This window comes from Arachis hypogaea, chromosome 17 (genome assembly GCF_003086295.3).
Source record: "Arachis hypogaea cultivar Tifrunner chromosome 17, arahy.Tifrunner.gnm2.J5K5, whole genome shotgun sequence".
NCBI classification, from domain to species: Eukaryota; Viridiplantae; Streptophyta; class Magnoliopsida; order Fabales; family Fabaceae; genus Arachis; species Arachis hypogaea.
In genome coordinates, this window is record NC_092052.1 from 73,372,268 (window position 1) to 73,398,019 (window position 25,752).

A 25,752-nucleotide genomic window follows, 5' to 3' on the forward strand; every position below is an offset into this window, starting at 1 on the left:
GGCCTCTTAAATAAAAAAGTGAAAATTAATAATTAAAAAAATAAAAAATAAAGATAAAAAGGATAAAGGTAAAAACAAAATCAAATTCAGATCAAAATACAAAAAATTTAAATATTTTTACTATCATAAAATAGGCCATATCCATAATTATTATTTTTTGAAATATTAGCGTGTTCAAATAAGAAGCTCACTTTAAATTCTTACAGAACATATATGATGTGCAAAAATTTGTCATTCGAAATTTAAATCTTTAAATTGATTTCATATTATTGTAGTACACTCTAAATATCAAATTTTTATGATCAATTAAAAAAAGTGAAAGATTTTTAAACTTTTAAAAATGTATAGCTGAGAATTTTAAGGTTTGAATTATCTCTTATAAGAAGAACATATAAATTGATTATGAAAATAAAAGATTGGAGATTTTGAGGAAAAAAAAATGAATTTAAAGGTCAACTTAATAATAAAATTAAAGAAGTAAACTAAAAAAACTAAAGCAACAAAGTGAAGACAATTAAATAAATTTAATTTAGAAATACTTCCTATACTACAAAAATAACTGGTATAAAATGGCATTAATATAATGACAATTTTAAAATATTGCCGTTATATTCATAAAGTGAGGCGGTTTGTGTGGCCGCCATAATTTACTTGTGGAATGGCGGTTTTTTAGTGAATTTGGCGGTTTTAAACGGTAGTATCTCATTATCTGCTTCACTAATATAAAAAGTTAAAAACCTAACTCTTATATTTTACTAATAAATGCTATGCTTCAATCTACCGAAATTCCATCACAATGTGAGAATCAAGAAAAAACTCCATCGCAGCGTGAGATCTGCGATCTCATCCACGACGCTTTCTTCTGGCGGCAATCTCCTCCATCAACGCTTTTCTTCCAGCTGCGATCTCCTCCATTATAGTTTCCTGCTCCACCGTGCTGTGCTCTGTGAAGCTTCTCATTCTCCATCTTTGTTGAACTAAGTTTATATACAAATCCACATTCTCTTCTTTTAATTACTCATATTTTGTATTTGCTAATTGTTACTACTTTTATTTCTTTAATGATATATTTTGTTAGCAGAAATTGGGGGTAAGGTCTTCATAAATTCCTTCAAATTTTTTCTTACATGCATGTATACAAATTTACTTTCGCTTCACGGTTTTGATTTGTAGATATGCTCTCGGTTGGTGCTTTACTGATTTGCATAGCACATGTTTGATGAATCGCTTCAATGAATTAAGAGCAGTTATTTTCAGGTCCCAAAGAGGACAGTTGGGTTTCAGAAGTAACTCGAAGAGCTGTGCAAGAAGAGGAAAGGCTGATTTTGCAGAAAATTCCACTCTAGAAAAAATTGTTTGAGATTAGTAAGTGTCCTTTTCATCTGTTATCTCCATCTATTTTAATTTTTCCTTTTGAGTTTATCTGGATACAAACTAGCCATACCAGGCCTTATAGACAATTGTTTTTGTTATTACTATCAATGTTTAAGTATGGCTTGAAGGGTGTGAGCAATGATGTGGAGAGATGAGATGCTTGTCACTGGTGAGATTCAACTAAGATTTCGATTTTCATAATAGTAGGTTTGCATGTAATCTTACTTATTCAAACTGAGTTTTCAGTGTGTGGAGGAAAGAATGCGTGGACTGATAAGTAACCTGATTAGAATATCAAAACAGGTTAGTTGTTCTCTACCTGCTTGCAGGAATATTCTCTTATAACTTAATAAAATTTCTTACTTTCAAGAATTTTCCTACTAGCGGGTTGATTTTGAGAAGACAAGACATCGGACTGTTGTCACCTTAGATGTTCAGCCGCAAATCATGACAATAAATAGGAAAGTAAGAGAGGAGTGGGAGAAAAGACAGTGTTCATACTCTAGGTCGAGCTAGGTGAACCGGTTTGAGCAAAGACAAAAACGACCGACCTCTTATAAAGGTTCGTTGATACCGACCTCTTCCTAAAGAGCTCGGCCAAATTGCTATAAGGGCCCAAATAGGCCCAAAGCAGAAGATAACAACCCACCTAAAAGGCGGCTGGTCAAAGATAAGGGGACTCACCCACAAAAGATAAGATAAGATAACTAACTTATCTCAAGGGAGGTCACTCCACACTACTATAAATATACTGGAGCACCCAGGTATAAATCATACTCTGATTCTACCCAGGTATACTCAGAGTCTCTTGTAGGTACCACCACCCTCCGGTGATCAAGGATCAGCAACAACTCAAGGATCAGTAAGTCAGACGCAAACAGCTCCGACCACAACAGCAGATCTCGTCCGAGATTGACCTTCAGTTTCAGGTAACCCTCGGAACATTGGCGCCATTGCCGGGGAACCTGGAAGTCATCCCATCATCATGGAGGACAACCTTGACGACGATCACAACTCTGGCTTGGAGTATAAAATGCCGCATAAGAATACGGATACCACACCAAAGGATACACCTCAAAATAAGGGAGACAAACAACCCCCAAATACAGAAATTTTAGAGGCCATCCATGAACAACAGAATTGCCTTAAACAGCTAGAACAAGAAGCCAAGTGACAGCGGAAGGCTAAGCGAGAGCTATGAAGAGAAACCAGGAGGCGACGAGAGCTGGAAGATAAGCTCTTCAAACTCGAGGTCGACTTCAAAACAAAAGCTACTCGGTCCAATCGCAAAGATAGCCCCCGCAAGGACCAAGATCCATTTGCAAAGGAAATCATGAAAGTTAAAGTCCCAAAAGACTTCAAAGCCTAGACATGACTCCCTACGATGGTACGTCCGACCCAAGTCATCATCTCAGCAACTTTAGAAGTCGGATGTATCTTACGGATGCCTCAAATGCAATTCGTTGTAAAGCCTTCCCGACTACCTTGACCAAAACAGCAATAAAGTGGTACGATAGCTTGCCGCCAAGATCGATTGCAAGCTTCAATGACCTCACCAAGAAATTCCTGGCTAGGTTCTCCATCCAGAAGGATAAATCCAAGCATGCTCCATGCCTATTGGGGATTAAACAAGAAGATCGGGAAAGTCTCCGCAGTTACATGGAGAGATTCAACAAAGCATGCCTGGACATACAAAATCTCCCAACAGAAGCAGCAATTATGGGACTTATCAATGGTCTGCGAGAAGGACCCTTTAGCCACTCCATATCCAAAAAACACCCAACATCTCTGAATGAGGTACAAGAACGGGCGAAAAAATACATCAATATGGATGAGAACTCCCGATAGGGAGAAAACTTAAAGACTGGATTCTCCTACTCATCTTGGGACAAGGATAAAGATTTCAGAAAAAAGGAAGACCAACCCACTGAAAAACCCAGAAAATACCACAACTACACCCCTCTTCGGGTGTCTCTTGTAGACGTCTACTGATGAGCGGATAATTTATACGCTTTTTGGCATTGTATTTAGTATGTTTTTAGTAGGATCTAGTTACTTTTAGGGATGTTTTCATTAGTTTTTATGTTAAATTCACATTTTTGGACTTTACTATGAGTTTGTGTGTTTTTCTGTGATTTCAGGTATTTTCTGGCTAAAATTGAGGGACTTGAGCAAAAATCAGATTCAGAGGTAGAAGAAGGACTGCTGATGTTGTTGGATTCTGACATCCCTGTACTCAAAGTGGATTTTCTGGAGCTACAAAGCTCAAAATGGCGCGCTTTTAATTGCGTTGGAAATTAGACATCCAGAGCTTTCCAACAATATATAATAGTCCATACTTTGGCCGAGTTTAGATGACGCAAAAGGGCGTTGAACGCCAGTTCTACGCTGCAGTCTGGAGTTAAACGCCAGAAACACGTCACAAACCAGAGTTGAACGCCAGAAACACGTTACAAACTGGCGTTCAACTCCAAGAATGACCTCTCCACGTGTAAACTTCAAGCTCAGCCCAAGCACACACCAAGTGGGCCCCGGAAGTAGATTTATGCATCAATTACTTACTTCTGTAAACCCTAGTAACTAGTTTAGTATAAATAGGACTTTTTACTATTGTATTAGACATCTTATGATTTTAGTTCATCTTTGGATCATATTTATCACGTTTGGGGGCTGGAATTTCGGCCAAGCCTGGACCTTCATCACTTATGTATTTTCAACAGTAGAGTTTTTGCACTCCATAGATTAAGGTGTGGAGCTCTGCTGTTCCTCATGATTTAATACAAAATACTACTGTTTTCTATTCAATTCAACTTATTCCGCTTCTAAGATATCCATTCGCACCCAAGAACATGATGAATGTGATGATTATGTGACGCTCATCATCATTCTCACTTATGAACGCGTGCCTGACAAACACTTCCGTTCTACATGCAAACAAGCTAGAATGAATATCTCTTGGATATCTAATACAGGGGACCGAGTCCGAGTTATTAGTGTCTTCGTGGTATAAGTTAGAACCCATGAATGGCCATTCCTGAGATCCAAAAAGTCTAAACCTTGTCTGTGGTATTCTGAGTAGGATCTGGGAAGGGGTGGCTGTGACGAGCTTCAAACTCGCGAGTGCTGGGCGTAGTGACAGACGCAAAAGGAGGGTGAACCCTATTCCAGTATGATCGAGAACCTCCAGATGATTAGCCATGCCGTGACAGAGCATTTGGACCTTTTTCACAAGAGAGGATGGGATGTAGCCATTGACAACGGTGATGCCTTACAGAAAGCTTGCCATGGAAAAGAGTAAGACTGATTGGATGAAGACAGCGGGAAAGCAGAGATTCAGAGGAACGAAAGCATGTCTATACGCTTATCTGAAATTCTCACCAATGAATTACATAAGTATTTCTATCTTTATTTTCTATTTATTTATTATTATTATTCGAAAACTCTATAACCATTTGATATCCGCCTGACTGAGATTTACAAGGTGACCATAGCTTGCTTCATACCAACAATCTCCGTGGGATCGACCCTTACTCACGTAAGGTTTTATTACTTGGACGACCCAGTGCACTTGCTGCTTAGTTGTGCGAAGTTGTGAAATTATATTTGGACCATGGTATTGTGCACCAGTTATTGGCGCCATTGCCAGGGAGAGAACGAACAACAAATTTTACAACCTCAGAGTAACAATTTCGCATACCAAGTTTTTGGCGCCGTTGCTGGGGATTGTTCGAGTTTGAACAACTGACGGTTCATCCTGTTGCTCAGATTAGGTAATTTTTTTCTTATTTTATTTTCAAAAAGTTTTCAAAAATTTTTCAAAAATATTTCCTTCTTTTTCGTTTTTCCCATTTAATATTCAAAAAAAAAATTTTAAATTATTCTATGGCTTCAAAACTTTCAAGAATGAATTCTAGAGTTTCATGTTAACATGTTGAATCCTATCTGGCTGTCAAGCCATATCCAAACTGCTTTGGGATTGATCTTCAACTAATCACCACAATGCATGTAATTCCATCCTAAAGCTGACTGGCTATTAAGCCATGTCCAACCCTTTGATTGGAGCTTTGGGCTAATATTGAAAGATTCCTGAAATTCTTCTTAAAGATTTTGGATTTCTTATTTTCTTTTTCCATATGTTTTTCGAAAAAAATTAAAAGAAAATACAAAAAATTCATAAAATCATAAAAACCAAAATTGTTTTGTGTTTCTTGTTTGAGTCTTGAGTCAATTTTTAAGTTTGGTATCGATTGCATGTTTTTAAAATTTATGCATTAATTTTTTCCGAAAATTGCATTCATGCATTGCATTCATCAGGATCTTCAAGTTGTTCTTGATAAACCTTCTTGATTGATCTTCATATCATATTGTTTTGTGTTGTATGGTGTTTTTCATATGCATTCTTGCATTCATAGTGTCTATACATGAAAAATTTCTAAGTTTGGTTTCTTGCATGTTTTCTTTTCATGAAAATTTTTCAAAAATATGTTCTTGTTGTTCATCTTGACATTCAAAGTGTTCTTGGTGTTCATCTTAACATTCATAGTGTTCTTGCATGTATTCATTATTTTGATCTAAAAATTCTCATGCATTGAATCATTTTTTTTTGTTTTTCTCTTTCTTCATTAAAAATTCAAAAATTAAAAAAATATCTTTCCCTTTTTCTCTCATAAATTTCGAAAATTTGGATTGACTTTTTCAAAAATTTTTAAAATCTAGTTGTTTCTTATGAGTCAAATCAAATTTTCAAATTGAAAATCCTATCTTTTTCAAAATCTTTTTCAAAAATCAAATCTTTTTCATTTTTCTTATTTATTTTCGAAAATTTTAAAAATATTTTTTAAAAATCTTTTTCTTAATTTTATTTCATAATTTTCGAAAATATCATCAAAAATTAATGTTTTGATTCAAAAATTTCAAGTTTGTTACTTGCTTGTTAAGAAAGATTCAAACTTTAAGTTCTAGAATCATATCTTGTGATTACTTGTGAGTCAAGTCATTAATTTTGATTTTTAAAATCAAATCTTTTTCAAAACTAGTTTCAATCATATCTTTTCAAAAATATCTTTTTTATCCTATCTTTTTCAAATATCTTTTCTAACTTCTTATCTTCTTATCTTTTCAAAATTGATTTTCAAATCTTTTTCAACTAACTAATTAACTTTTTGTTTGTTTCTTATCTCTTTCAAAACTACCTAACTAACTTCCCCTCTCTAATTTTCGAAAATACCTCCCTCTTTTTCAAAAATTCTTTTTAATTAATTAATTGTTTTCAATTTTTAATTTTAATTTTATTTCATTCCTAATTTTCGAAAATTACTAACCTTTTTCAAAAACTATTTTTCAAAATTTAACTTTAAATTTTAATTTTTAATTTTCGAAATTCCCTCTCCCTCATCTCCTTCTATTTATTTATTCATCTACTAACACTTCTCTTCACCCAAAAATTCGAACCCCTTCTTCTCCTCTGAGTTCGAATTCTCCTCTTCTTCATTATTAATCTTCTTTTCTTCTACTCACACAAGGGGAACCTCTATACTGTGGTAAAAAGGATCCCTATTATTATTTTCTGTTCCCTTCTTTTTCATATGAGAAGGAGCAAGGACAAGAACATTCTTGTTGAAGCAGATCCTGAACCTGAAAGGACTCTGAAGAGAAAACTAAGAGAAGATAAAATACAACAATCTAGAGACAACCTTACTGAAATTTTCGAACAGACAGAGGAGATGGCAGCCGAAAATAATAATAATGCAAGGAGGATGCTTGGTGACTTTACTGCACCTAATTCCAATTTACATGGAAGAAGCATCTCCATCCCTACCATTGGAGCAAAAAATTTTGAGCTGAAACCTCAATTATTTTCTCTGATGCAACAAAACTGCAAGTTTCATGGACTTCCATCTGAAGATCCTTTTCAGTTCTTAACTGAATTCTTGCAGATCTGTGATACTGTTAAGACTAATGGAGTAGATCCTGAAGTTTACAGGCTCATGCTTTTCCCTTTTGCTGTGAGAGACAGAGCTAGAATATAGTTGGATTCTCAATCTAAAGATAGCCTGAACTCTTGGGATAAGCTGGTCAAGGCTTTCTTAGCCAAGTTCTTTCCTCCTCAAAAGCTGAGTAAGCTTAGAGTGGATGTTCAAACCTTCAGACAGAAAGAAGGTGAATCCTTCTATGAAGCTTGGGAGAGATACAAGGAACTGACCAAAAAGTGTCCTTCTGACATGCTTTCAGAATGGACCATCCTGGATATATTCTATGATGGTCTATCTGAATTAGCTAAGATGTCATTGGATACTTCTGCAGGTGGATCCATTCACCTAAAGAAAATACCTGCAGAAGCTCAAGAACTCATTGACATGGTTGCTAATAACCAGTTCATGTACACTTCTGAGAGGAATCCTGTGAGTAATGAGACGCCTCTGAAGAAGGGAGTTCTTGAAATTGATACTCTGAATGCCATATTGGCTCAGAACAAACTATTGACTCAACAGGTCAATATGATTTCTCAGAGTCTCAATGGAATGCAAGCTGCATCCAACAGTACTCAAGAGGCATCTTCTGAAGAAGAAGCTTATGATCCTGAAAACCCTGCAATAGCAGAGGTGAATTACATGGGTGAACCATATGAAAACACCTATAATCCCTCATGGAGAAATCACCCAAATCTCTCATGGAAGGATCAACAAAAGCCTCAACAAGGCTTTAATAATGGTGGAAGAAACAGGTTTAACAATAGTAAACCTTTTCCATCATCCACTCAGCAACAGATAGAGAATTCTAACCAGAATCCATCTAGCTTAGTAAATTTAGTCTCTGATTTATCTAAGGCCACTCTGAGTTTCATGAATGAAACAAGGTCCTCCATTAGAAATTTGGAGGGACAAGTGGGCCAGCTGAGTAAAAGGATCACTGAAATCCCTCCTAGTACTCTCCCAAGCAATACAGAAGAAAATCCAAAGAGAGAGTGCAAGGCCGTTGATATAACCATCATGGCCGAATCCAAGGAGGAAGGGGAGGACGTGAATCCCAAGAAGGAAGACCTCCTGGGACGTCCAGTGATCAATAAGGAGTTTCCCTTTGAGGAACCAAAGGACTCTGAGGCTCATCTAGAGACCATAGAGATTCCATTAAACCTCCTTACGCCCCTCATGAGCTCTGATGAGTATTCTTCTTCTGAAGAGAATGAGGATGTTACTGAAGAGCAAGTTGCCAAGTTCCTTGGTGCAATCATGAAGCTGAATGCCAATTTATTTGGTAAAGAGACTTGGGGAGATGAACCTCCCCTATTCACCAATGAACTAAATGCATTGGATCAACTGAGATTGCCTCAGAAGAAACAGGATCCTGGAAAGTTCCTAATACCTTGTACCATAGGCACCATGACCTTTGAGAAGGCTTTATGTGACCTTGGGTCAGGAATAAACCTCATGCCACTCTCTATAATGGAGAAACTGGGAATCTTTGAGGTGCAAGCTGCTAAAATCTCATTAGAGATGGCAGACAACTCAAGAAAAGAGGCTTATGGACAAGTAGAGGACGTGTTAGTAAAGGTTGAAGGCCTTTACATCCCTGCTGATTTTATAATCCTGGATACTGGGAAGGATGAGGATGAATCCATCATCCTTGGAAGACCCTTCCTAGCCACAGCAAGAGCTGTAATTGATGTTGACAGAGGTGAACTAGTCCCTCAATTGAATGAGGACTCCCTTGTGTTTAATACTCAAGGACATCCTTCTGTAAACATGGAAAAGAGGCACAGTAAGCTTCTCTCAGTATAGAGTCAACTAAAGCCCCCACAGTCAAACTCTAAGTTTGGTGTTGGGAGGCCTCAGCCAAACTCTAAGTTTGATGTTGAACTCCCATACCCAAACTCTAAGTTTGGTGTTGGGAGTCTATAAAATTGACCTGATCACCTGTGTAGCTCTATGAGAATCCACTGTGAAGCTATTGACATTAAAGAAGCGCTTGTTGGGAGGCAACCCAATTTTTATTTATCTAATTTATTTTCATTCTTGTTGTTCTTTCATGTTTTATTAGGTTTATGATCATGTGGAGTCACAAAATAAATAGAAAAATTAAAAACAGAATCAGAAACAGTAGAAGAAAAATCACACCCTGGAAGAAGGGCTTACTGGCGTTTAAACGCCAGTAAGGAGCATCTGGCTGGCGTTCAACGCCAGACACATGCTGCATCTAGGCGTTGAACGCCCAGAACAAGTATCAGTTCGGCGTTTAAACGCCAGAATTGCATGCAAAGGCATTTTACATGCCTAATTGGTGTATGGATGTAAATCCTTGACACCTCAAGATCTGTGGACCTCACAGGATCATCTCAGGATCTGTGGATCCCACAGGATCCCCACCTTCCCTCCTCATAATCCTAGTTTCTTCCACATCTTCTTCTTCATCTATTCTTTCTTCTCTTGCTCGAGGGTGAGTAAAATTCTAAGTTTGGTGTGGTAAAAGCATAAGTTTTTTTGTTTTTCCATAACCATTGATGGCACCTAAGGCCAGAGAAACCTCTAGAAAGAGGAAAGGGAAGACAAAAGCTTCCACCTCCGAGTCATGGGAGATAGAAAGATTCATCTCAAGGGTCTATAGCTCAGTGGTAGAACATTTGACTGTAAATTAAGAGATCCCTGAGATACCTCAGGGGATGCACTTTCCTCCACAGAATTTTTGGGAGCAAATCAACACCTCCCTAGGAGAATTAAGTTCCAACATGGGACAATTAAGGGTGGAACATCAAGAGCACTCCATCATCCTCCATGAAATTAGAGAAGATCAAAGAGCTATGAGGGAGGAGCAACAAAGACAAGGAAGAGACATAGAAGAGCTCAAGGACATCATTAGTTCCTCAAGGAGAAAACGCCACCATCACTAAGGTGGACTCATTCCTTGTTCTTAAACTTTCTGTTTTTCGTTTTCTTATGTTAAATGTTTATCTATGTTTGTGTCTTTATTACATGATCATTAGTGTCTAAGTGTCTATGCCTTAAAGTAGTGAATATGAATCCGTCACCTCTCTTAAATGGAAAAATGTTTTAATTACAAAAGAACAAGAAGTACATGAGTTTCGAATTTATCCTTGAACTTAGTTTAATTATTTTGATGTGGAGATAATACTTTTTGTTTTCTGAATGAATGCTTGAACAGTGCATATGTCTTTTGAAGTTGATGTTTTAGAATGTTAAATATGTTGGCTCTTGAAAGAATGACGACAAGGAGACATGTTATTTGATAATCTGAAAAATCATAAAAATGATTCTTGAAGCAAGAAAAAGCAGTGAATACAAAGCTTGCAGAAAAAAAATAGCGAAAAAAAAATAGAAAGAAAAAGAAAAGCAAGCAGAAAAAGCCAAAAGCTCTTAAAACCAAAAAGCAAGAGCAAAAAGCCAATAACCCTTAAAACCAAAAGGCAAGGGTAAATAAAAAGGATCCCAAGGCTTTGAGCATCAGTGGATAGGAGGGCCTAAAGGAATAAAATCCTGGCCTAAGCGGCTAAACCAAGCTGTCCCTAACCATGTGCTTGTGCGTGAAGGTGTCAAGTGAAAACTTGAGACTGAGCAGTTAAAGTCAAGGTCCAAAGCAAAAGAGTGTGCTTAAGAACCCTGGACACCTCTAATTGGGGACTTTAGCAAAGCTGGGTCACAATCTGAAAAGGTTCACCCAATTATGTGTCTGTGGCATTTATGTATCCGGTGGTAATACTGGAAAACAAAGTGCTTAGGGCCACGGCCAAGACTCATAAAGTAGCTGTGTTCAAGAATCAACATACTGAACTAGGAGAATCAATAACACTATCTGAACTCTGAGTTCCTATAGATGCCAATCATTCTGAACCTTAATGGATAAAGTGAGATGCCAAAACTATTCAAGAGGCAAAAAGCTACAAGTCCCGCTCATCTGATTGGAGCTATGTTTCATTGATAGTTTGGAATTTATAGTATATTCTCTTCTTTTTATCCTATTTTATTTTCAGTTGCTTGGGGACAAGCAACAATTTAAGTTTGGTGTTGTGATGAGCGGATAATTTATACGCTTTTTGGCATTATTTTTAGTATGTTTTTAGTAGGATCTAGTTACTTTTTGGGATGTTTTCATTAGTTTTTATGTTAAATTTACATTTCTGGACTTTTCTATGAGTTTGTGTGTTTTCCTGTGATTTCAGGTATTTTCTGGCTGAAATTGAGGGACTTGAGCAAAAATCAGATTCAGAGGTAGAAGAAGGACTGCTGATGCTGTTGGATTCTGACCTCGCTACACTCAAAGTGGATTTTCTGGAGTTACAGAACTCAAAATGGTGCGCTTCCAATTGCGTTAGAAAGTAGATATCCATGGCTTTCCAGCAATATATAATAGTCCATACTTTGGCCGAGTTTAGATGACGCAAAAGGGCATTGAACGCCAGTTCTACGCTGCAGTCTGGAGTTAAACGCCAGAAACACGTCACAAAACAGAGTTGAACGCCAGAAACACGTTACAAACTGGCGTTTAACTCCAAGAATGACCTCTCCACGTGTAAAATTCAAGCTCAGCCCAAGCACACACCAAGTGGGCCCCGGAAGTGGATGTATGCATCAATTACTTACTTTTGTAAACCCTAGTAACTAGTTTAGTATAAATAGGACTTTTTACTATTGTATTAGACATCTTATGATTTTAGTTCATCTTTGGATCATATTGATCACATTTGGGGGCTGGCCATTCGGCCATGCCTGGACCTTCATCACTTATGTATTTTCAACGGTAGAGTTTCTGCACTCCATAGATTAAGGTGTGGAGCTCTGCTGTTCCTCATGATTTAATGCAAAGTACTACTGTTTTCTATTCAATTCAACTTATTCCGCTTCTAAGATATCTATTCACACCCAAGAACATGATGAATGTGATGATCATGTGACGCTCATCATCATTCTCACTTATGAACGCGTGCCTGACAAACACTTCCGTTCTACATGCAAACAAGCTAGAATGAATATCTCTTGGATATCTAATACAGGGGACCGAGTCCGAGTTATTAGTGTCTTCGTGGTATAAGTTAGAACCCATGGATGGCCATTCCTAAGATCCGGAAAGTCTAAACATTGTCTGTGGTATTCTGAGTAGGATCTGGGAAGGGATGGCTGTGACGAGCTTCAAACTCGCGAGTGCTAGGCGTAGTGACAGACGCAAAAGGAGGGTGAACCCTATTCCAGTATGATCGAGAACCTCCAGATGATTAGCCATGCCGTGACAGAGTATTTGGACCTTTTTCACAAGAGAGGATGAGATGTAGCCATTGACAACGGTGATGCCTTAAAGAAAGTTTGCCATGGAAAGGAGTAAGACTGATTGGATGAAGACAGCGGGAAAGCAGAGATTCAGAGGAACGAAAGCATGTCTATACGCTTATCTGAAATTCTCACCAATGAATTACATAAGTATTTCTATCTTTATTTTCTATTTATTTATTATTATTATTCGAAAACTCCATAACCATTTCATATCCGCCTGACTTAGATTTACAAGGTGACCATAGCTTGCTTCATACCAACAATCTCCGCGGGATCGACCCTTACTCACGTAAGGTTTTATTACTTGGACGACCCAGTGCACTTGCTGGTTAGTTGTGCGAAGTTGTGAAGTTATATTTGGACCATGGTATTGTGCACCAGTTATTGGCGCCATTGCCAGGGAGAGAACGAACAACAAATTTTACAACCTCAGAGTAACAATTTCGCATACCAAGTTTTTGGCGCCATTGCCGGGGATTGTTCGAGTTTGGACAACTGACGGTTCATCCTGTTGCTCAGATTAGGTAATTTTCTTCTTATTTTATTTTCAAAAAGTTTTCAAAAATTTTTCAAAAATATTTCCTTCTTTTTCGTTTTTCCCATTTAATATTCAAAAAAAATTTTTTAAATTATTCTATGGCTTCAAAACTTTCAAGAATGAATTCTAGAGTTTCATGTTAACATGTTGAATCCTATGTGGCTGTCAAGCCATATCCAAACTACTTTGGGATTGGTCTTCAACTAATCACCACAATGCATGTAATTCCATCCTAAAGCTGACTGGCTATTAAGCCATGTCCAACCCTTTGATTGGAGCTTTGGGCTAATATTGAAAGATTCCTAGAATTCTTCTTAAAGATTTTGGATTTCTTATTTTCTTTTTCCATATGTTTTTCAAAAAAAATTAAAAGAAAATACAAAAAATTCATAAAATCATAAAAACCAAAAATGTTTTGTGTTTCTTGTTTGAGTCTTGAGTCAATTTTTAAGTTTGGTGTCGATTGCATGTTTTTAAAATTTTTGCATTAATTTTTTCTGAAAATTGCATTCATGCATTGCATTCATCAGGATCTTCAAGTTGTTCTTGATAAACCTTCTTGATTGATCTTCATATCATATTGTTTTGTGTTGTATGGTGTTTTTCATATGCATTCTTGCATTCATAGTGTCTATACATGAAAAATTTCTAAGTTTGGCGTCTTGCATGTTTTCTTTTCTTGAAAATTTTTCAAAAATATGTTCTTGATGTTCATCTTGACATTCAAAGTATTCTTGGTGTTCATCTTGACATTTATAGTGTTCTTGCATGCATTAATTGTTTTGATCTAAAAATTCTCATGCATTGAATCATTTTTTTATTTTTCTCTTTCTTCATTAAAAATTCAAAAATCAAAAAAATATCTTTCCCTTTTTCTCTCATAAATTTCGAAAATTTGGATTGACTTTTTCAAAAATTTTTAAAATCTAGTTATTTCTTATGAGTCAAATCAAATTTTCAAATTGAAAATCCTATCTTTTTCAAAATATTTTTCAAAAATCAAATCTTTTTCATTTTTCTTATTTATTTTCGAAAATTTTAAAAATATTTTTTAAAAATCTTTTTCTTAATTTTATTTCATAATTTTCGAAAATATCATCAAAAATTAATATTTTGATTCAAAAATTTTAAGTTTGTTACTTGCTTGTTAAGAAAGATTCAAACTTTAAGTTCTAGAATCATATCTTGTGATTACTTGTGAGTCAAGTTATTAATTTTGATTTTTAAAATCAAATCTTTTTCAAAACTAATTTCAATCATATCTTTTCAAAAATATCTTTTTTATCCTATCTTTTTCAAATATCTTTTCTAACTTCTTATCTTCTTATCTTTTCAAAATTGATTTTCAAATCTTTTTCAACTAACTAATTAACTTTTTGTTTGTTTCTTATCTCTTTCAAAAGTACCTAACTAACTTCCCCTCTCTAATTTTCGAAAATACCTCCCTCTTTTTCAAAAATTCTTTTTAATTAATTAGTTGTTTTCAATTTTTAATTTTAATTTTATTTCATTCCTAATTTTCAAAAATTACTAACCTTTTTCAAAAACTATTTTTCAAAATTTAACTTTAAATTTTAATTTTTAATTTTCGAAATTTCCTCTCCCTCATCTCCTTCTATTTATTTATTCATCTACTAACACTTCTCTTCACCCAAAATTCGAACCCCTTCTTCTCTTCTGAGTTCGAATTCTCCTCTTCTTCATTATTAATCTTCTTTTCTTCTACTCACACAAGGGAACCTCTATACTGTGGTAAAAAGGATCCCTATTATTATTTTCTGTTCCCTTCTTTTTCATATGAGAAGGAGCAAGGACAAGAACATTTTTGTTGAAGCAGATCCTGAACCTGAAAGGACTCTGAAGAGAAAACTAAGAGAAGCTAAAATACAAGAATCCAGAGATAACCTTATTGAAATTTTCGAACAGGAAGAGGAGATGGCAGCCAAAAATAATAATAATGCAAGAAGGATGCTTGGTGACTTTACTGCACCTAATTCCAATTTACATGGAAGAAGCATCTCCATCCCTACCATTGGAGCAAACAATTTTGAGCTAAAACCTCAATTAGTTTCTCTGATGCAACAAAACTACAAGTTTCATGGACTTCCATCTGAAGATCCTTTTCAGTTCTTAACTGAATTCTTGCAGATCTGTGATACTGTTAAGACTAATGGAGTAGATCTTGAAGTCTACAGGCTCATGCTTTTCCCTTTTGCTGTGAGAGACAGAGCTAGAATATGGTTGGATTCTCAATCTAAAGATAGCCTGAACTCTTGGGATAAGCTGGTCAAGGCTTTCTTAGCCAAGTTCTTTCCTCCTCAAAAGCTGAGTAAGCTTAGAGTGGATGTTCAAACCTTCAGACAGAAAGAAGGTGAATCCCTCTATGAAGCTTGGGAGAGATACAAGGAACTAACCAAAAAGTGTCCTTCTGACATGCTTTCAGAATGGACCATCCTGGATATATTCTATGATGGTCTATCTGAATTAGCTAAGATGTCATTGGATACTTCTGCAGGTGGATCCATTCACCTAAAGAAAACGCCTACAGAAGCTCAAGAACTCATTGACATGGTTGCTAATAACCAGTTCATGTACACTTCTTAGAGGAATCCTGTGAGTAATGGGACGCCTCAGAAGAAGAGAGTTCTTGAAATTGATACTCTGAATGCCATATTGGCTCAGAACAAACTATTGACTCAACAGGTCAATATGATTTCTCAGAGTCTGAATGGAATGCAAGCTGCATCCAACAGTACTCAAGAGGCATCTTCTGAAGAAGAAGCTTATGATCCTGAAAACCCTGCAATAGCAGAGGTGAATTACATGGGTGAACCATATGGAAACACCTATAATTCCTCATGGAGAAATCACCCAAATCTCTCATGGAAGGATCAACAAAAGCCTCAACAAGGCTTTAATAATGGTGGAAGAAACAGGTTTAACAATAGTAAACCTTTTCCATCATCCACTCAGCAACAGATAGAGAATTATGAGCAGAATCCATCTAGCTTAGCAAATTTAGTCTCTGATTTATCTAAGGCCACTCTGAGTTTCATGAATGAAACAAGGTTCTCCATTAGAAATTTGGAGGGACAAGTGGGCCAGCTGAGTAAAAGGATCACTGAAATCCCTCCTAGTACTCTCCCAAGCAATACAGAAGAAAATCCAAAGAGAGAGTGCAAGGCCGTTGATATAACCATCTTGGCCGAATCTAAGGAGGAAGGGGAGGACGTGAATCCCAAGGAGGAAGACCTCCTGGGACGTCCAGTGATCAATAAGGAGTTTCCCTTTGAGGAACCAAAGGACTCTGAGGCTCATCTAGAGACCATAGAGATTCCATTAAACCTCCTTACGCCCCTCATGAGCTCTGAAGAGTATTCTTCTTCTGAAGAGAATGAGGAAGTTACTGAAGAGCAAGTTGCCAAGTTCCTTGGTGCAATCATAAAGCTGAATGCCAATTTATTTGGTAAAGAGACTTGGGGAGATGAACATCCCCTGTTCACCAATGAACTAAATGCATTGGATCAACTGAGATTGCCTCAAAAGAAACAGGATCCTGGAAAGTTCCTAATACCTTGTACCATAGGCACCATGACCTTTGAGAAGGCTCTATGTGACCTTGGGTCAGGAATAAACCTCATGCCACTCTCTGTAATGGAGAAACTGGGAATCTTTGAGGTGCAAGCTGCTAAAATCTTATTAGAGATGGCAGACAACTCAAGAAAAGAGGCTTATAGAGAAGTAGAGGACGTGTTAGTAAAGGTTGAAGGCCTTTACATCCCTGCTGATTTCATAATCCTGGATACTGGGAAGGATGAGGATGAATCCATCATCCTTGGAAGATCCTTCCTAGCCACAACAAGAGCTGTAATTGATGTTAACAGAGGTGAACTAGTCCCTCAATTGAATGAGGACTCCCTTGTGTTTAAAACTCAAGGACATCCTTCTGTAAACATGGAAAAGAGGCACAGTAAGCTTCTCTCAATACAGAGTCAACTAAAGTCCCCACAGTCAAACTCTAAGTTTGGTGTTGGGAGGCCTCAGCCAAACTCTAAGTTTGGTGTTGAACTCCCATACCCAAACTCTAAGTTTGGTGTTGGGAGTCTATAAAATTGACCTGATCACCTGTGTGGCTCCATGAGAGCCCACTGTCAAGCTATTGACATTAAAGAAGCGCTTGTTGGGAGGCAACCCAATTTTTTTTATCTAATTTATTTTCATTCTTGTTGTTCTTTCATGTTTTATTAGGTTCATGATCATGTGGAGTCACAAAATAAATAGAAAAATTAAAAACAAAATCAAAAACAGCAGAAGAAAAATCACACCCTGGAGGAAGGGATTACTGGCGTTTAAACGCCAGTAAGGAGCATCTGGCTGGCGTTCAACACCAGAACAGAGCATGGATCTGGCGCTGAATGCCAGAAACAAGCATAGAACTGGCGTTCAACGCCAGAAACATGCTGCATCTGGGCGTTGAACACCCAGAACAAGCATCAGTTCGGCGTTTAAACGCCAGAATTGCATGCAAAGGCATTTTACATGCCTAATTGGTGCAGGGATGTAAATCCTTGACATCTCAAGATCTGTGGACCTCACAGGATCATCTCAGGATCTGTGGATCCCACAGGATCCCCACCTTCCCTCCTCATAATCCTAGTTTCTTCCACATCTTCTTCTTCATCTATTCTTTCTTCTCTTGCTCGAGGGTGAGCAAAATTCTAAGTTTGGTGTGGTAAAAGCATAAGTTTTTTTGTTTTTCCATAACCATTGATGGCACCTAAGGTCAGAGAAACCTCTAGAAAGAGGAAAGGGAAGACAAAAGCTTCCACCTCCGAGTCATGGGAGATGGAAAGATTCATCTCAAGGGTCTATAGCTCAGTGGTAGAACATTTGACTGCAAATCAAGAGATCCCTGAGATACCTCAGGGGATACACTTTTCTCCACATAATTTTTGGGAGCAAATCAACACCTCCCTAGGAGAATTAAGTTCCAACATGGGACAATTAAGGGTGGAACATCAAGAGCACTCCATCATCCTCCATAAAATTAGAAAAGATCAAAGAGCTATGAGGGAGGAGCAACAAAGACAAGGAAGAGACATAGAAGAGCTCAAGGACATCATTGGTTCCTTAAGGAGAAAACGCCACCATCATTAAGGTGGACTCATTCCTTGTTCTTAAACTTTCTATTTTTCGTTTTCTTATGTTAAATGTTTATCTATGTTTGTGTCTTTATTACATGATCATTAGTGTCTAAGTGTCTATGCCTTAAAGTAGTGAATATGAATCCATCACCTCTCTTAAATGGAAAAATATTTTAATTACAAAAGAACAAGAAGTACATGAGTTTCGAATTTATCCTTGAACTTAGTTTAATTATTTTGATGTGGAGACAATACTTTTTATTTTCTAAATGAATGCTTGAACAGTGTATATGTCTTTTGAAGTTGATGTTTTAGAATGTTAAATATCTTGGCTCTTGAAAGAATGACGACAAGGAGACATGTTATTTGATAATCTGAAAAATCATAAAAATGATTCTTGAAGCAAGAAAAAGCAGTGAATACAAAGCTTGCAGAAAAAAAATAGCAAAAAAAAATAGAAAGATAAAGAAAAGCAAGCAGAAAATGCCAAAAGCTCTTAAAACCAAAAGGCAAGAGCAAAAAGCCAATAACCCTTAAAACCAAAAGGCAAGGGTAAATAAAAAGGATCCAAAGGCTTTGAGCATCAGTGGATAGGAGGGCCTAAAGGAATAAAATCCTGGCCTAAGCGGCTAAACCAAGCTGTCCCTAACCATGTGCTTGTGGCGTGAAGGTGTCAAGTGAAAACTTGAGACTGAGCAGTTAAAGTAAAGGTCCAAAGCAAAAGAAGAGTGTGCTTAAGAACCCTGGACACCTCTAATTGGGGACTTTAGCAAAGCTGAGTCACAATCTGAAAAGGTTCACCCAATTATGTGTTTGTGGCATTTATGTATCCGGTGGTAATAGTGGAAAACAAAGTGCTTAGGGCCACGGCCAAGACTCATAAAGTAGCTGTGTTCAAGAATCAACATACTGAACTAGGAGAATCAATAACACTATCTGAACTCTGAGTTCCTATAGATGCCAATCATTCTGAACCTCAATGGATAAAGTGAGATGCCAAAACTATTCAAGAGGCAAAAAGCTACAAGTCCCGCTCATCTGATTGGAGCTATGTTTCATTGATAGTTTGGAATTTATAGTATATTCTCTTCTTTTTATCCTATTTTATTTTCAGTTTCTTGGGGACAAGCAACAATTTAAGTTTGGTGTTGTGATGAGCGGATAATTTATACGCTTTTTGGCATTGTTTTTAGTATGTTTTTAGTAGGATCTAGTTACTTTTAGGGATGTTTTCATTAGTTTTTATGCTAAATTTACATTTCTGGACTTTACTATGAGTTTGTGTATTTTTCTGTGATTTCAGGTATTTTCTGGCTGAAATTGAGGGACTTGAGCAAAAATCAGATTCAGAGGTAGAAGAAGGACTGCTGATGCTGTTGGATTCTGACCTCCCTGCACTCAAAGTAGATTTTTTGGAGCTACAGAACTCAAAACGGCACGCTTTCAATTGCGTTGAAAAGTAGACATCCAGGGCTTTCCAGCAATATTTAATAGTCCATACTTTGGTTGAGTTTAGATGATGCAAAAGGGCATTGAACGCCAGTTCTACGCTACAGTCTGGAGTTAAACACCAGAAACACGTCACAAACCAGAGTTGAACGCCAGAAACACATTACAAACTGGCGTTCAACTCCAAGAATGACCTCTCCACGTGTAAACTTCAAGCTCAGCCCAAGCACACAACAAGTGGGCCCCGGAAGTGGATTTATGCATCAATTACTTACTTCTGTAAACCCTAGTAACTAGTTTAGTATAAATAGGACTTTTTACTATTGTATTAGACATCTTATGATTTTAGTTCATCTTTGGATCATATTGATCACGTTTGGGGGCTGGCCATTCGGCCATGCCTGGATCTTCATCACTTATGTATTTTCAACGGTAGAGTTTCTGCACTCCATAGATTAAGGTGTGGAGCTCTGCTGTTCCTCATGATTTAATGCAAAGTACTACTGTTTTCTATTCAATTCAACTTATTCCGCTTATAAGATATCCATTCACTCCCAAGAACATGATGAATGTGATGATTATGTGACGCTCATCATCATTCTCACTTATGAACGCGTGTCTGATAAACACTTCCGTTCTACATGCAAACAAGCTAGAATGAATATCTCTTGGATATCTAATACAGGGGACCGAGTCCGAGTTATTAGTGTCTTCGTGGTGTAAGTTAGAACCCATGGATGGCCATTCCTGAGATCCGGAAAGTCTAAACCTTGTCTGTGGTATTCCGAGTAGGATCTGGGAAGGGATGGCTGTGACGAGCTTCAAACTCGCGAGTGCTGGGCGTAGTGACAGACGCAAAAGGAGGGTGAACCCTATTCCAGTATGATCGAGAACCTCCAGATGATTAGCCATGCCGTGACAGAGCATTTGGACCTTTTTCATAAGAGAGGATGGGATGTAGCCATTGATAACGATGATGCCTTACAAAAAGCTTGCCATGAAAAGGAGTAAGACTGATTGGATGAAGACAGCGGGAAAGCAGAGATTCAGAGGAATGAAAGCATCTCTATACGCTTATTTGAAATTCTCACCAATGAATTACATAAGTATTTCTATCTTTATTTTCTATTTATTTATTATTATTATTATTCGAAAACTCCATAACCATTTGATATCCGCCTGACTGAGATTTACAAGGTGACCATAGCTTACTTCGTACCAACAATCTCCGTGGGATCGACCCTTACTCACGTAAGGTTTTATTACTTGGACGACCCAGTGCCCTTGCTGGTTAGGTGTGCGAAGTTGTGAAGTTATATTTGGACCATGGTATTGTGCACCAGTTATTGGCGCCATTGCCAGGGAGAGAACGAACAACAAATTTTACAACCTTAGAGTAACAATTTCGCATACCATCTACCTTGAGATATACAACATTGAGAAGATCTCGCCCCTTCGTCCAATTAAAGAGGAGGAAGTTGGGCAAAGTATTGCGAATACCACCGAGTCTACAGGCACCCTACCAACGAGTGCTACGACCTAAAGAACGTTATAGAAAAGCTAGCCCAGGAAGGAAGACTAGATAGGTTCCTGGCCAACAAAACAGATGAGCCGAAGAAGAGAAGAAGGGATGAAGAGATCGGACGAGCTGAACGTCCCCCTCACACCCCTGAGAGGCATGTTCACATGATAAATGGAGGATTCGCAGGAGGAGGGATTTCTAAGTCGTCGCGCAAAAGACACCTTAAGGAGGTGTACCATGTTGGAGGAGAGGACAAGTCGGTTGACGTCCCCACTATTACCTTCACTAAATAAGACGCTGCGGGCATCTTCCCGGGGCATGATAACCCCGTGGTTGTTACCAAAATACTTGCCAATGCCAACCTCTACCGAACATCAGTCGACCAAGGAAGCTCTGCGGATATACTGTTCAAATCCGCCTTCGATAAGCTCGGTTTACAAGAAAAAGAACTTAGAGTATATCCAAATAGCCTATTCGGGCTACGAGATGCCCCAATTCAGCCATTAGGGTACATCCCACTACACACAACCTTTGGGAAAGGAACTCGGTCTAGGACATTAAGCATAGACTACATTGTAGTCGACCTGAGCTCAGCCTACAATGCTCTAATAGGTTGGACAATACTGAATCAGCTCGCCGCTGTGGTCTCCACTCCACACCTATGCATGAAGTTCCCAACTTTGGAAGGGATCGCTACCATAAAGGGAGACCAAAAACTCATGCGACGCTGTTATAACGAGAGTCTGAACCTTAAAGGTGACCCCGGAGGAAAGGAAACCAATACTATAGAACTCGGGAGAATTCAAACTCGCGAAGAACTCCGCCCTCAGCCAGAAGGTAAAACCAAAGAAGTTCAAATTGGAGACACTCAAGACAAAACAACAAGTATAGGGGTGAATCTGAAAGAAGACCTAAAGGAACTGCTAATAAAGCTCCTAAAGGATAACTCCGACCTCTTTGCATGGAAGGCCGCCGACATGCCCGGTATTGATCCCGGACTAATGTGCCATAAGTTAGCCGTATATCCAGGGTCTCGGCCAGTACAGCAGAAACGTAGGAAACTCGGCCCATAAAGGTCGCAAGCTGTAGAGGAGTAGGTACAGGCCTTGCTGGAGGTAGGATTCATAAGGAAGGTAAAATATCCATTGTGGCTAGCCAATGTAGTATTGGTCAAAAAGTCAAATGGGAAATGGCGGATGTGCACTGACTACACTGACCTCAACAAAGCCTGCCCAAAAGATTCTTACCCACTCCTGAATATAGACACACCAGTCAACGCTTCGTCAGGCTATCAGTACCTCTCCTTCATGGACGCTTACTCAGGATATAATCAAATCCCAATGTATCAACCCGACCAGGAGAAAACATCATTCTTAACCCAAAAGCAAACTACTGCTATATAGTCATGCCCTTCGGACTCAAGAACGCAGGGGCTACCTACCAAAGACTAATGAACAAAGTCTTCACCAATCACATTGGGAAGCTAATGGAAGTTTATGTCGATGACATGTTGGTAAAGACACAAAGCGAGGAAACGTTTCTATCCGACCTCACTGAAGTGTTCAATACCATAAGAAAGCATGGGATGAGACTTAATCCTGCAAAATACACTTTTGCAGTAGAAGCTGGAAAATTCTTGGGCTTCATGCTCACCTAAAGAAGAATCGAAGCAAACCCAAATAAGTGCCAGGCCATACTTCGCATGAAAAGTCCAACTTGTGTCAAAGAGGTCCAGCAGCTCAATGGAAGGCTAGCGGCTCTGTCTAGGTTCCTAGCTGGATCAGCCTTAAGATATCTCCCCTTCTATGCAACATTAAGGAAGGGAAAGAGGTTTGAGTGGACTCCAGAATGCGAACAAGCCTTCTAAGATTTCAAAACATTTCTGGGGCAACCACCCATCCTTGATTTCGGGAAGGCGAAGAACTTATACTATACCTCACCGTAGGAAGTCGGGCAATAGCTTCAGCACTAGTCAGAGAAGACGAAAGTAGGCAACAACCCATCTACTTCATCAGTAAGGCTCTACAAGGGGCTGAACTAAACTATCAAAAAATAAAAAAGTTTGCCTACGCCCTCATACTCACTTCTCGACGACTCTGCCCATACTTCCAAGCTCACACCATCAGGGTACGGACTAACCAGCCCATAAAAGGTATTTTACAGAAAACAGACTTAGCTGGAAGAATCCTACAATGGGCAGTCGAGTTATCCGAATTCGACCTCAAGTATGAAGCCCGGACAGCTATCAAATCTCAGTACCTGGCCGACTTCATCGCAGAATACACTGACACCCTGGGCACCTCCACAGAGTGGAGTCTTTATGTGGATGGCTCCTTATACAAAATCGGGAGTGGCGTAGGCGTCATTTTAGAGAGTGATCAAGGAACCCAAATTGAGCTCTCATTATAGTTCAAATTTTCCGCTTCAAATAACCAAGCTGAATACGAAGTCCTACGGGCCGGTTTGAAGCTGGCTAGGGAGGTAGGAGCTCAGAAGCTTACCATTTTCAACAATTCATAGGTAGTCACATCACAAATAGAAGGGAGCTACCAGTCCAAGGATCCCACTACGAGGAAATACTTAGACAAGACCAGAAAATAGCTCAGACAATTCATGGGATATGAGATCCGACATATACCCAAAGAACAAAATGCCCGAGCTCATGCACTTTCGAAACTAGCCAGCACCAAACCAGGGGGCAATAATAGAAGTCTCATCCAAGAAATACTGCAAAGTCCATCAATCTTGGAGGAAAAGAAGATCTTAGCCATATCAAGATAAGATCAAGGATGGATGACCCCCATAATCAACTATCTCAAGTCTAAAATGCTCCCCACAGACAAAAAAGAGGCGAAAAGGTTAGTACGCGAAGCACAATACTACACCATAGTGAACGACCTCCTATATAGGAGAGGGATCTCAACACCCCTCCTTAAATGTATCCCGACCTCTGCTACAAGGGACGTCCTGGAGGAAGTCCACGGAAGCATGTCTGGCATCCACCTTGGGGCAAGAGCTCTTGCCAAAAAGGTACTCCGAGCTGGTTTTTACTGGCTGACCTTGTAAAAGGAAGCAACAGAGTTTGTCAAAACATGCCCACCATACCAGAAACATGCCAACTTCCACATAGCTCCACCCGAAGAGCTCATTTGTGTTACTTTACCTTGGCCATTTGCAAAATGGGGGCTCGACCTCGTCGGACCCTTCCCCCAAGGATCAGGGCAAGTTAAGTTTCTCATTGTAGGCATAGACTATTTCACAAAATGGATTGAAGCAGAGCCATTGGCCACTACCACCGCCCAAAGAAGTTGGAAATTTCTATATAAAAACATTATAACAAGGTTTGGGGTTCCTTACTCCATCACCACAGATAATGGCACCCAGTTTACTGACACTGGTTTTAGGAACTTGGTAGCTGACCTGAAAATAAAGCACCAATTCACTTCTGTAGAACACCCACAGGCCAACGGACAGGCAAAAGCCACCAACAAAGTCATATTGGCCGGGTTAAAGCGAAGGTTACAGGACGCAAAGGGAGCTTAGGCTGATGAGCTCCCACAAGTCCTATGGGCATATCGGACAACACCACATTCCACCACTGGAGAATCACCCTTTCGACTTGCTTATGGAATAGAGGGAATGATTCCCATGGAAATAGAAGAAGGATCTCCCAGAATGATCCTCTACAATAAAGAAACCAACTCCCAAACTCAAAGGGAAGAGCTCGACCTACTTCCAGAAGTCCGAGAAAGAGCTCAGATTAGAGAGGAAGCACTAAAGCGTCGAATGGCTTTAAGGGACAATCAGAAGGTAGTCCAACAAAGCTTCGCCACCAACGACCTCATTTTAATCCGAAATGATATCGGAGCAGGTCGATCAGGAGAAAGGAAGCTAGCAGCCAACTGGAAAGGACCATACCGAATTGCAGAAGTACTAAGGAAAGGTTACTACAAGGTGTCCGACCTTGAAGGGCGAGAGCTACCAAGGTCATGGCATGCCTGTAACCTCAGAAGGTACTATAGCTAAAAAATAGTAAAGATCTCAAGTCAAGGCGCACTCTTTTCCCTAAAAAGGTTTTTTAATGAGGCGCCAGGCCGAGATCTAAGAAACTGCCCGACCTAGCAGGGTAAGCACTCTCATGTACATTCTTATTCATGTTTTTATCTCATTATTATTTGAATTAAAGTCGTCAATTCCCTAAAAAGTTTCCTACCAAGACGCATTAATCTAAGCTTATAAAGCGCAAAGTTCATCGCCCGATTACAAAGAGGTCGGCAAGGTGAAGTGATAGAAGCAAGTTAATGCAAGAAGTTATAAAAAGTAACCCATAGAAAGCGACCTGGCGAGGTCTGACTAAAAATGGATTACTAAAAATAACTTAAGAAGGTCTGACAGAGAAGTTAGACCAATGAAAAGATCACTAAAAAGGGACAAAGACATCTCACAAAG

General features: G+C 38.6%; 2 non-coding genes and 1 pseudogene across 2 annotated transcripts; 1 reads left to right on the plus strand and 2 right to left on the minus strand.

Annotated features, from left to right (window-relative positions):
- Positions 1 to 1,481: 1,481 nt before the first annotated feature.
- LOC112763421 (transcription initiation factor TFIID subunit 4b-like) overlaps positions 1,482 to 25,752 on the plus strand; it is a 37,022-nt pseudogene continuing 12,751 nt past the window's right edge.
- On the minus strand, positions 7,494 to 7,601 carry LOC112767567 (small nucleolar RNA R71). The gene has a single exon (XR_003185008.1). It is a non-coding gene; the product is annotated as a small nucleolar RNA R71 (small nucleolar RNA).
- LOC112768130 (small nucleolar RNA R71) lies at positions 15,520 to 15,627 on the minus strand. The gene has a single exon (XR_003185568.1). It is a non-coding gene; the product is annotated as a small nucleolar RNA R71 (small nucleolar RNA).